At 38.1% G+C, this 10,000-nt stretch overlaps 1 long non-coding RNA gene across 2 annotated transcripts in view; it reads left to right on the top strand.

Moving 5' to 3' along the window:
* LOC149134338 (uncharacterized) overlaps window positions 1-10,000 on the top strand; it is a 38,201-nt gene that overhangs the window by 1,110 nt on the left and 27,091 nt on the right. Inside the window, exon 1 of one of the 2 annotated variants that reach the window (XR_016242830.1) lies at window positions 3,346-5,177. The exons of the other annotated variant lie outside the window; for it this stretch is intronic. This is a non-coding gene — a long non-coding RNA (uncharacterized LOC149134338). Of the gene's footprint in view, window positions 1-3,345; window positions 5,178-10,000 lie in introns of those variants that run through there. 2 annotated transcript variants of the gene reach the window in all.

The raw sequence follows: 10,000 nt of genomic DNA, 5'->3' as shown, positions 1-10,000 counted from the left end.
TGTAGTCGGGGTTATATTTATCGTTTAAAATTCTACATCATGACTGGCGATGGTGGGTGGCAGGTGGTGGTGGCGGGTGGGAAGAGAAGAAAAACAACAACAATATTCGTAGATGTCAAAATTCCATGAAAGGAGTGAAGAAAAAAGAAAAAAAAACACCCAGTGATTTTGCTGTTCATTGTTTATAGAATAGTAATAGTAGTAGTAGTAGTAGTAGTAGTAGTAGTAGTAGTAGTGCTGGTATTTATAGTAGTACTAGTAGCATTAAATAGTTATTGCCATCGTAATATCAGTGGTAGTTGTATTGTAGTAATAGTAGTAGTAGTAGTGTTTGATATTGTTCATTCAACTCCGGTTCAACTTTGATCAGACAGAGGGCCCTCCTTCCTCCTCCCTCGCCCTCTCTCCCCACCACGACATCGAAGTACCTGGTGGAGCAATCGTGTGCCATCTACAAGATCTGCTGTCGTTTTTCCAGATACACCGTGTTTCTACGTAGTTAAGACCCACCATTGCATTACCAGTAATAATTGTAGCAGCAGCAGCAGCAGCAGTAGTAGTAGTAGTAGTAGTATTAGCTGATGTAAATAGTTTCATGAGATGAAGAGAAATGAAATGTCTGCGACATTTTAGTGTTGCTGCCGTCACCACTGCTGGCTATCGTTGTTGATGTTGCAGCTACTGCTACTGTTGTTGTTGTTGTTGTTGTTGTTGCAACTTTGGTTGTTTTTGTTGTTGCTGTTGCTGTTGTTTGATGCGCAACTTCTATCTCGGTTGACTTTAATCGAGCAGGTTTTTGATCAGAAATATTTCCAGTCATGAACATCCCGTCTATTCTATTTCGTATTTCTCTGGAAATATAGTGTACCTCTGCCAACATTATTATCCAATGTGTCTTCCACCGATTTAAAAAAAAGAAAAAAAACTTTTTTATTATGCATCTGAGTCAGTAGGATGTAATTTAAGCGTGTTTTGGCTGTTCGTGCGACCTCTTACAAAGGTCGAAAGCGCACTCGGTTTTGCAAATGCTTAATCCCTTGCTTTTATTGTTGCATTCTTGGTTATTGTTCAACTGTGAAATGGCATCGGGAAATAAAACAGCAACAACAACAACAACAACAACAACAACAACAACAACAAAACAAACAAGCAAGCAAACAAACAGGCGGTGGCATGGCGGCGTGGTTGAGAAGCATGCTTTGCAACTACATGACTTAGGGGACAGCCCCACTTTGCGGTACCTTGGGTAAGCATCTTCTGCTATAGCCCCGAGCCGACCGATTGACCACTGTTTTGTGAGTGAATTTGGTAGACGGAAAACACGCGCGCACATGCACATACACGTGTATGTGTGCGTGTGTTTGTGTTTATGTTTGTTCCCGACCTGTTCGCAGCCGTTACTGGTTTGTTTACGTCCCCGGAATCTAGCAGTTCGGCAAAGAAACTGATAGAATAATGACCAATCTTAAATGAGTATTGGGCTCGATTCGCTCGGACTAAAAACCCTTCAAGGCGATGCCCCAAACTTGCACCATAACACCCTCAAGAACTTCAAGCCCCACTTCTCTGATTTCTCTATTGATGTTTTCCTTCAGTTGCACCAGGGTCTCCGGTTTATTGACGTAAACCCTCTCTTTCAGGTAACCCCACAAGAAAAATCCTGGCTAGTCAAGTCTGGGGAACGTGAAGGCCAGTTGACATTGCCGTAATGGGAGACTATTCTCTCTCCAAAGCACTGCCGTAGCAAGTGTATTGTTTCTGTTGCGGTATGAGTAGTTGCCCCAACTTGCTGGAACCATATGTGAGGTCTACTTTGAACGGCCTTCACGTTCCCCAGACTTGACTAATCCGGATTTTTTTTTTGTGGGGATACCTGAAAGAGAGGGTTTACGTCAACAAACTGGAGACCCTAGTGCAACTGAAGGAGAACACCAATAGAGAAATCAGAGAAGTGGGGTCTGAAACTCTCGAGGGCGTTATGGTGCAAGTTTTGGAAAGAGCACAGACGCGCGAAGCCAAAATGGTTGCCATTTAAGCGATGTCATTTTTCAGATGTGATGTAGTTCTGTTGCAAAATTTGACTTGTGCATATAAATTTCCTTTATGTCCTTTACATTGTATCAAAATTTCATGCATTTATTTGTAAAGTTAAGGAAGTTATTAGAAATTGAAACCCATCAGTGACTTTTGGAACACTCTGTACATGCACATTATATATGCATTGGGTAAAGAAAATACAGACGGATCAGTTAAATGATTTTATTCAACATACTCCCCTCTCAAATTCACACACTTATGGCAGCGCTCCTTCAGCTTTTTTGAGCCCTGTAAAAGAACTCGGAAGTTTGGGCCTCCTGCTAGGCCTACCGCGATACCCTTAATACCAAGAACTTTTCAGCACACACACACACACACACACAAACACACATACACACACACACACACACACACACACAAACACACATACACACACACACACAAACACACATACACACACACATACATTCAAGTATGTATAAACACGTACATATGAACCTATGCCGATGTATTACATTATATATAATAAAATAATAATAAAAATTATGGTTTTACGCGTACATCGACAGTTATTTTCTACTAGGTTCTGCTCTTTGGATCGCTGAAATGTATTTTCATTGTGTCATTTCTATAAGTATTTCTATAGTTTTTGCTCCGATGAACTTCCTGATCTAGTATCTCATGCCAAGACCTTTGAACGCATCACCCCGCTTCTCTTCCTTGTCGCATCATTTCTCTCTTGAGCTTCCTGTTACGACTAAGTTCCTTTATTCTCATGTCTGCTTTCTTCGAACTGCTGTTCTCGGTTACTCACTCCCGTCGTCTTGTTTTCTTCTGGTCTATGATGTTCAAGTTGTTCTTTAATCGACGTCTTTAGAATTTGTAGGCCCCCAGCGTTTCTTTTTATGTTATCGCTTACAACACACCAAGCCTTGTTTGGGATAAAATTGTATAACGATAAAAAAAATGAAATAAAATGTATATTTTCTTAAAAACAGATAAGTTGTGGTATAAAGAAAGTGACCCTAGTACGTACTACAGCATTAACAACAAAGCAGAGTAATTAGTCCCGCTCATTAAAATAGATGTGAAAATGACCGTTAGCATAATTTAGTTAATCTTAAATGCTGTCTAAAAGGGAATTAGAGTTAGCAATTAATGATAAAATTATGCTATCTACCCACCTTCCTTTTTGAAACAACAGTTCGTCACTGGAAGAATGGTTTGACATTTTATACGACAAACGTGACAGTAAATTCACACAATTTGATGTAATTGAGTTTTATCCTTCTTTCAATGTAACACTTTTAATAAAAACTATGAAATTTGGATGTAGATACGCTACCGTTACAGATCTAGGCATAGATGACAATATGTATGGCAGAAAATTCCATCTCGCTTTCGAAGTTTCTTTTTGGGTAAAGTATAAGACTCGTATTTTCGGCGTCCCTTTGGGCTGCCTTGTTGGGGCTGAAAATTGCAAACTTGTAGGGTTATTATTTTGACAATTTGCCATCTGAATTTAATTTCATAGAATTAAGAGTATTAAGGGATACAATGGTCTTTCATTAACTTGCAATAAGAATGGTTATCAATTAAACACTTAAGACGAAGTTAATTTATACTTTTAGAAGTTTTGACCTTAAAAGGTGCAGCAGTTATCAATAATAGTTGTTAACCTCTTTAGATATTGTTCTTAATCATACTTCAGACATTTATATTCATTACTGGAAACCAGATGAAGTTATACGCGTTACATTCACAATGACTCGTATCATTACCCTACTATTTTGAAAAAGTAATGCAGAAACATGAGTCCAAGAATTTCTAGAACATTTTTTAACAAAGAAGCGTTTAACTGTACTGTTGTATTTTATAACGAGGCTCTACGTTGTAGCATCTTTACCGACAAGATCAACCATTTCCCTCCACACAAATCCGTTAATGCTGGAAATACCAAGAAAAGAAAAAAATATATGGTACAACACTACTTCCATCTTGAACGACAGATCTAATATTGCCAGATGTTTTCTAGAGTTAGTCATAATGCATACACATACACATTCATGCACACATGCAAACATACATGCATGCATGCATACATACATACTCATATATATTAGAGTTCTTTGTTTTCTCCTCTTTATACTTTAAGCATTAGACACGAACTATTCTTTCATATTCACTTCGATCACTGCTACTGATTTGTATTAGTACAGGTACGTATGTCTCTATGTATGTCCGCTGTGAGTGGAGGCGCAATGGCCCAGTGGTTAGGGCAGCGGACTCGCGGTCATAGGATCGCGGTTTCGATTCCCAGACCGGGCGTTGTGAGTGTTTATTGAGCGAAAACACCTAAAGCTCCACGAGGCTCCGGCAGGGGATAGTGGCGAACCCTGCTGTACTCTCTCACCACAACTTTCCCTCACTCTTACTTCCTGTTTCTGTTGTGCCTGTAATTCAAAGGGTCAGCCTTGTCATACTGTGTCACGCTGAATCTCCCCGAGAACTACATTAAGGGTACACGTGTCTGTGGAGTGCACAGCCACTTGCACGTTAATTTCACGAGCAGGCTGTTCTGTTGATCGGACCAACTGGAGCCCTCGACGTCGTAAGCGACGGAGTGCAAACAACAACATGTCCGCTGTGCACAGAGATGCTCCATAAGTTAGAAATTCTTCACTGGAAGCATGGTATTAACAACCCACTCTGATGCAGTTCTGCAACACACGCTGTAATTATATCAATAAGTATGGGAAGAACAATGCAAAACAAATTTACTCTTGTTGATTTTCTTCTGAGAGAAAAAAGATTGTTTAGCTGGTCTTTGTCTGTTCAATACAGTAAGATGTTGAGAACAGATGTCAAGAATGATTTAATTGGTTGAAAGTTGCTTGTTGGGAGTATGCATTTCAGAGTTTAGTCAATAAAAAGATTGAAGTAATTTAGTTGGAGTCATTTTTATAAACGTTGCCAAGGTCGACTCTGTCTTTCATTCTTCCGAGATCCAGCTGAGCGCATTCCCTCAAGATTGCTGCCCTTTTGCCATATTTAGAAAGAATTTAGAAAGAATCATTAAATCTATACTACCACACCCATCTCAAGAATCTGAGAAAAGCTATTTGGCACGACTGAAAATGGTAAGAATTTATTTCAATCCTGTTTTCATTGCTTTTATGTTTTTATAAGGTTCATTACTTTATTTTTAATATACATATATCATACACACACACACACACACACACATATATATATATATATATATATATATATATATACATACATACATACATACATACATACATACATACATATATATATATATATATATATATATATATATATATATATATATATATATATATATATATATATATATATATATATATATATATATATATATATCCACAATAATTTCTAAGCTTCGAAAGTTTATAAGTTAAGTTAGAACGCTTTGAAATTATCGCAAATATCTGAAAGGTTAAATTTCTTGACAAATATTGTTGGGAGTGTTTTGGGAATTCTTTTCTCATTTGGAAAGAATTATTTAACCTATACTACAACACCCGTCCTAGGAATCCGCGAAAAGCTATTTGGCATGACTGGAAATCGTAAGAATTATTTCAATCCTGTTTTCCTTGTCTTTATGAGAGAGAGAGAGAGAGAGAGAGAGAGAGAGAGAGAGAGAGAGATAGAGAGAGAGAGAGAGAGAGAGAGAGAGAGAGAGAGAAGGCATTGGTCTTTTGTAGAAATATGATATATTTTCATATTTGTTTACGATACTTTCCTTAGATTTTCTTTCCCCTTTTATTTACTTTTCTGTACACGGTTTTTCTTCTATGAAAAAATTTCTATTAGATTGAATGTTATTTTTTTTCTTCTAAGTCAAGAAAATCATATTCTATTATTGTTCTGATGTTCGTATCACAAGAGATATGTTGGGTAATTTTGTTTTAATCAACAATGTTCTGATCATTAATATGAAGTGTAATGTCTCTACCTGAATCCATAAAACAGTTGTGGAATCATCATGACACTGTTTTACGAAAACATGTTTGCAGCAATGTTGCCAACTAAGTTCAAATTAAAAAGTCATGCCCTTTTTTTTATATGCTCCCAAAAGGAGAAAAAGGTTAGAACATGATGCTTATGGAAATAAATAGTAATTAAAAAATTATGTAGGTGAACTATTATGCATACACGACGATACACCAGATCAACAATTTTAAAATGCTTCGTTGAGGGGAAAAATTATCCCAAAAGTACATGGTCAAAAGCTATTGAAAAGTCGAAGGACAACTCCAGTGTGTTCAAAAGAATCAGCGGGAATTAAAGGCAGAATATTTTCAGAGTTTGAGGAACTAAATGCTAAGGACCGGGAAGACTTGATTACCAGAGAATTTAATTTAAAGCAGAGAACATACTGAAAGAAATAATGAAAGAAAATATAATTAGAAAAGTCAAAGGTTTAATTTACTTCTCTGAATTGCAAAAGAGAGGTCTTCCACATGCACATATGCTGTAATCTTGGAGCAATAAAATAAATCTTATATTGCAAATGATATGAATATGTTTCGTTTCTGCAGAGCTTAGAATGATCCAGAAATGTTGGAAATCTTTTTTGAAGTTTAATTCAACCCGCTCCCATGTAACACTCACTGACTCAAGACGATGCTAGTTAAGGGATAAAGTATCCAAGAGAGGCGCCTGAGAGAATCGATGGTCATTCACTAAACCAATGTAAATCAAGCACTCAATAGGTGAAGAGTATTTTTTATGCATAATAACCGATGGTTAATTATATATTCAGCTACTGCATCCATAAAATGCATCTACAGGTACATATTAAAATTATCATCAAGTTACAGAATACAGGAGGAATGGAACAAGAAGATAGTTGACTGAGCTGCTATTGTGAAGATAGTTATGACCCATTCTTCATTTCAAAAAAGTGACGAAACTGAAACACGATTGTGCGACCACAGAATCAAGAGGACTACAACTAGGTTGATTTTCTATTTAGTGTATTTTCTTTATAACAAAGTCCAGAGAATGTGACAGTACTCATGGTGTTCATAAGTCCTCCGAGACCTGTGAGATTGATGTTAACATTATGCTTAAACTATGACAAGTCGATGACTGCATGAAAAAACTTGTGAAGAGAGGAACCTTTATGGTAAGATTGAACTTCCAAATGGTGCTAAGGTTATAACGATTGAACACGAAATGATAAATCAAATTCTTGTTTTTGTATCCCGTTAAATACTGCAAACTTTTCAGCCGGAACTAGGCTGTTGTTGATTCAGTAAATGAGGACATTATGAGGCGCCGCTGATTCATACCATGAAGACAATCTTTTCAATGACCCAATGGAGTTCATAAACAGCAGTGAAATTAGTGGCAGGCTCTCATATATTCTGACCTTGAAGAAGAGATGTGTTGCAACGTTACTGCGAAATTGAAATAAGGTTAATTGGTTTTAAACAATGATTGAAGGCGACATTGTTATAGTTGGCAAAACATTATGGAAAACATGTCATTGTGCCAAGAATTAACCTGAGATTTTCTGACACTATTCTGCCATTTAACCTTCCACGATTATTGCCTCTTCCAGTTCGAGTGACAGTAAATAAATCTCAGTGTCTATCACTGCATAAAATAGGTTCGTTCTCCCGGCCCCCACCCTGCAACTGTTCTATTTGCACGTTGACAATTGTATGTTATTTTGTCAAGAACCACAACGGATCATACAAGTATGGTTAAAATGATGGTGGTGGCGGTGGTGTTGATGCTAAACCGGTAGATGTGATAGTGGGGTTCGGGAGCCTAGAGGAAACCGGGTTGGATTGGGGGAATGGGGAAGAGCTACATAAGATACATAGGTTGCAAGCGCGCTTAAAGGAAGGTAGAAGTTAGTTAGGGAAGATGTGGGAAGTAACGGTGGAAGGGGAGTAGAATGGTTCTCTCGGATGGGGGTAAGATTGAGGGGTGATATATGAAGGAAAAGAAGAGGTGGTTGGCGGTGGGTCAGTTGCGGATACGAGGACTGAACGCAGACTTCATGGGCACGGGTGAAGGCGGCTTAGACTACATTGATTGAAGAACTGAACCATATGTTGAGACTGGGTTTCAAAGTCATGGTCACGGCTGCAGAAAAGGCGGAGACGGAGGAACTTGGGTCAAAGAATGACATGGTGGGGGGGGGGGGGGGTAAGAGTAGAGCAGGAGAAGAAGTCAAATTAAGGAAGTGAGACGGTGGATTTATAAAAAAACGAAGATAGCGAGGTTGAGGCTTGACTGTTCAATGGCGATAGATAAGTCAAGAAAATTGAAGATGGAGTCAATGATGAAAGTAGTGAATTAGAGGGCGGGAAGGAAATGGTTGAAAAAAAAATGAAGGAGTGGAGTCGTTTGCAGGAAAGAGAGGGGTTTTTGATGCAGTCGTCAATGTAGCGACCACATAATTTTGTCTTGGGGTCGGTCGTCTGTGAGAATATTTGGGCCTTGACAGACCCAGCCAAGTTGCAAAACTTACTACTCGTCACAACGCGACACTGAATCCCATGCGTGCACATTCAGCATTCACGCACATTTAGAACACAAAGAAACATGTGCGCTTGTACATACACTCACGCACACATACATACACACACGCAGACATATATACGAATACACAGCTAAATCATTAACGTATTCTGCTATGTCTTACCGAGTTGGTGGAGTCGTTAGCGCATCGGGAAAAGTGCTTAGAGGTATTTTTCCGATTTTGCATTCTGAGCTCAAATTCTTCCGCGGTCAACTTTGCCTCTCATTCTTTTAGGGCCGATAAAATAGGTATCCATTGAGCATTTGGGGTGATGTAATTGACTAAACCCCTTCCACTAAAATTGCTGGCCTTGTGTCAAAGTTTGAAACTATTTTCATATGATTACTTTACACAATATACATATATACACACATAATATATATATATATATATATATATATATGTATATATATATATATACACACACACACAAACACATACCCACGCATATATATATATATATATATATATATATATATATATATATGCTTTTTACCTGTTTCAGTCATTTGACTGCGGCCATGCTGGAGCACCGTCTTTAGTCGAACAAATCGACCCCAAGACTTATTCTTTGTAAGACTAGTTCTTATTTTATCGGTCTCTTTTGCTGAACCGCTAAGTTACGGGGATGTAAACACACCAACATCGGTGTCAAGCGATGGTGGGGGAGGGACAAACACAAACACACAAATACATATTTATTATATGTTTACAAGAGCTTGACAAGCATCTCCAACTAGCAGGCCATTGCTACTCCAGACCGATGATGAGCAAAGACTCAGAAGCATGTCTCTGGATGCAGGCTTAGCTAAGTGGAGGTGCTTGTCTCCCCCTTGTAAACATAAGGACACAGGAAATGTGTCAAGGCTGCATCACTACTGCATAAATCTCTCTGAGAGATTTAGAAATGTATTATTTCTATATATACATATTTATTAAACTCTGTTTTATCCTGACAATTCTTTGTTTTACAATATTGGAGAGTTACATCATCACTTTTCAAAATGCAATTGATGGTGTCTGATTATATTGTGAGTTTTCTCTTGTAAATCAATTTTGGTGAACCCATGGATAGATAAAAAATTCGTGTTGTTTATGAATATGAGCTCTGTCGTGGAATCAATGTATCCCAGACAGCTGAAAACGTCAATGAGGTGTTTGGTGAAGATGTGGCGAATGAGCGCACTGTACATCGATGGTTTGAGAAGTTCCGGTCTGGTGACTTTACACTTAAAAATCAGCCCCGTGGTAGATCTGAGACCAAGGTGGATAATGATGAGCTGGAAATTGTAGTGGAAGCGGATACATCTCAAACTACGCGTACGTTAGCAGCAAGGTTTCATGTTTCGATTCCAGCTGTATTGGATCATCTGAAAC

This window comes from Octopus bimaculoides, chromosome 8 (assembly GCF_046866305.1).
Source record: "Octopus bimaculoides isolate indiv1 chromosome 8, ASM4686630v1, whole genome shotgun sequence".
Lineage (NCBI taxonomy): Eukaryota > Metazoa > Mollusca > Cephalopoda > Octopoda > Octopodidae > Octopus > Octopus bimaculoides.
Note: the sequence above shows the minus strand (reverse complement) of the source record. Positions and strands in the feature narration are given on the sequence as shown.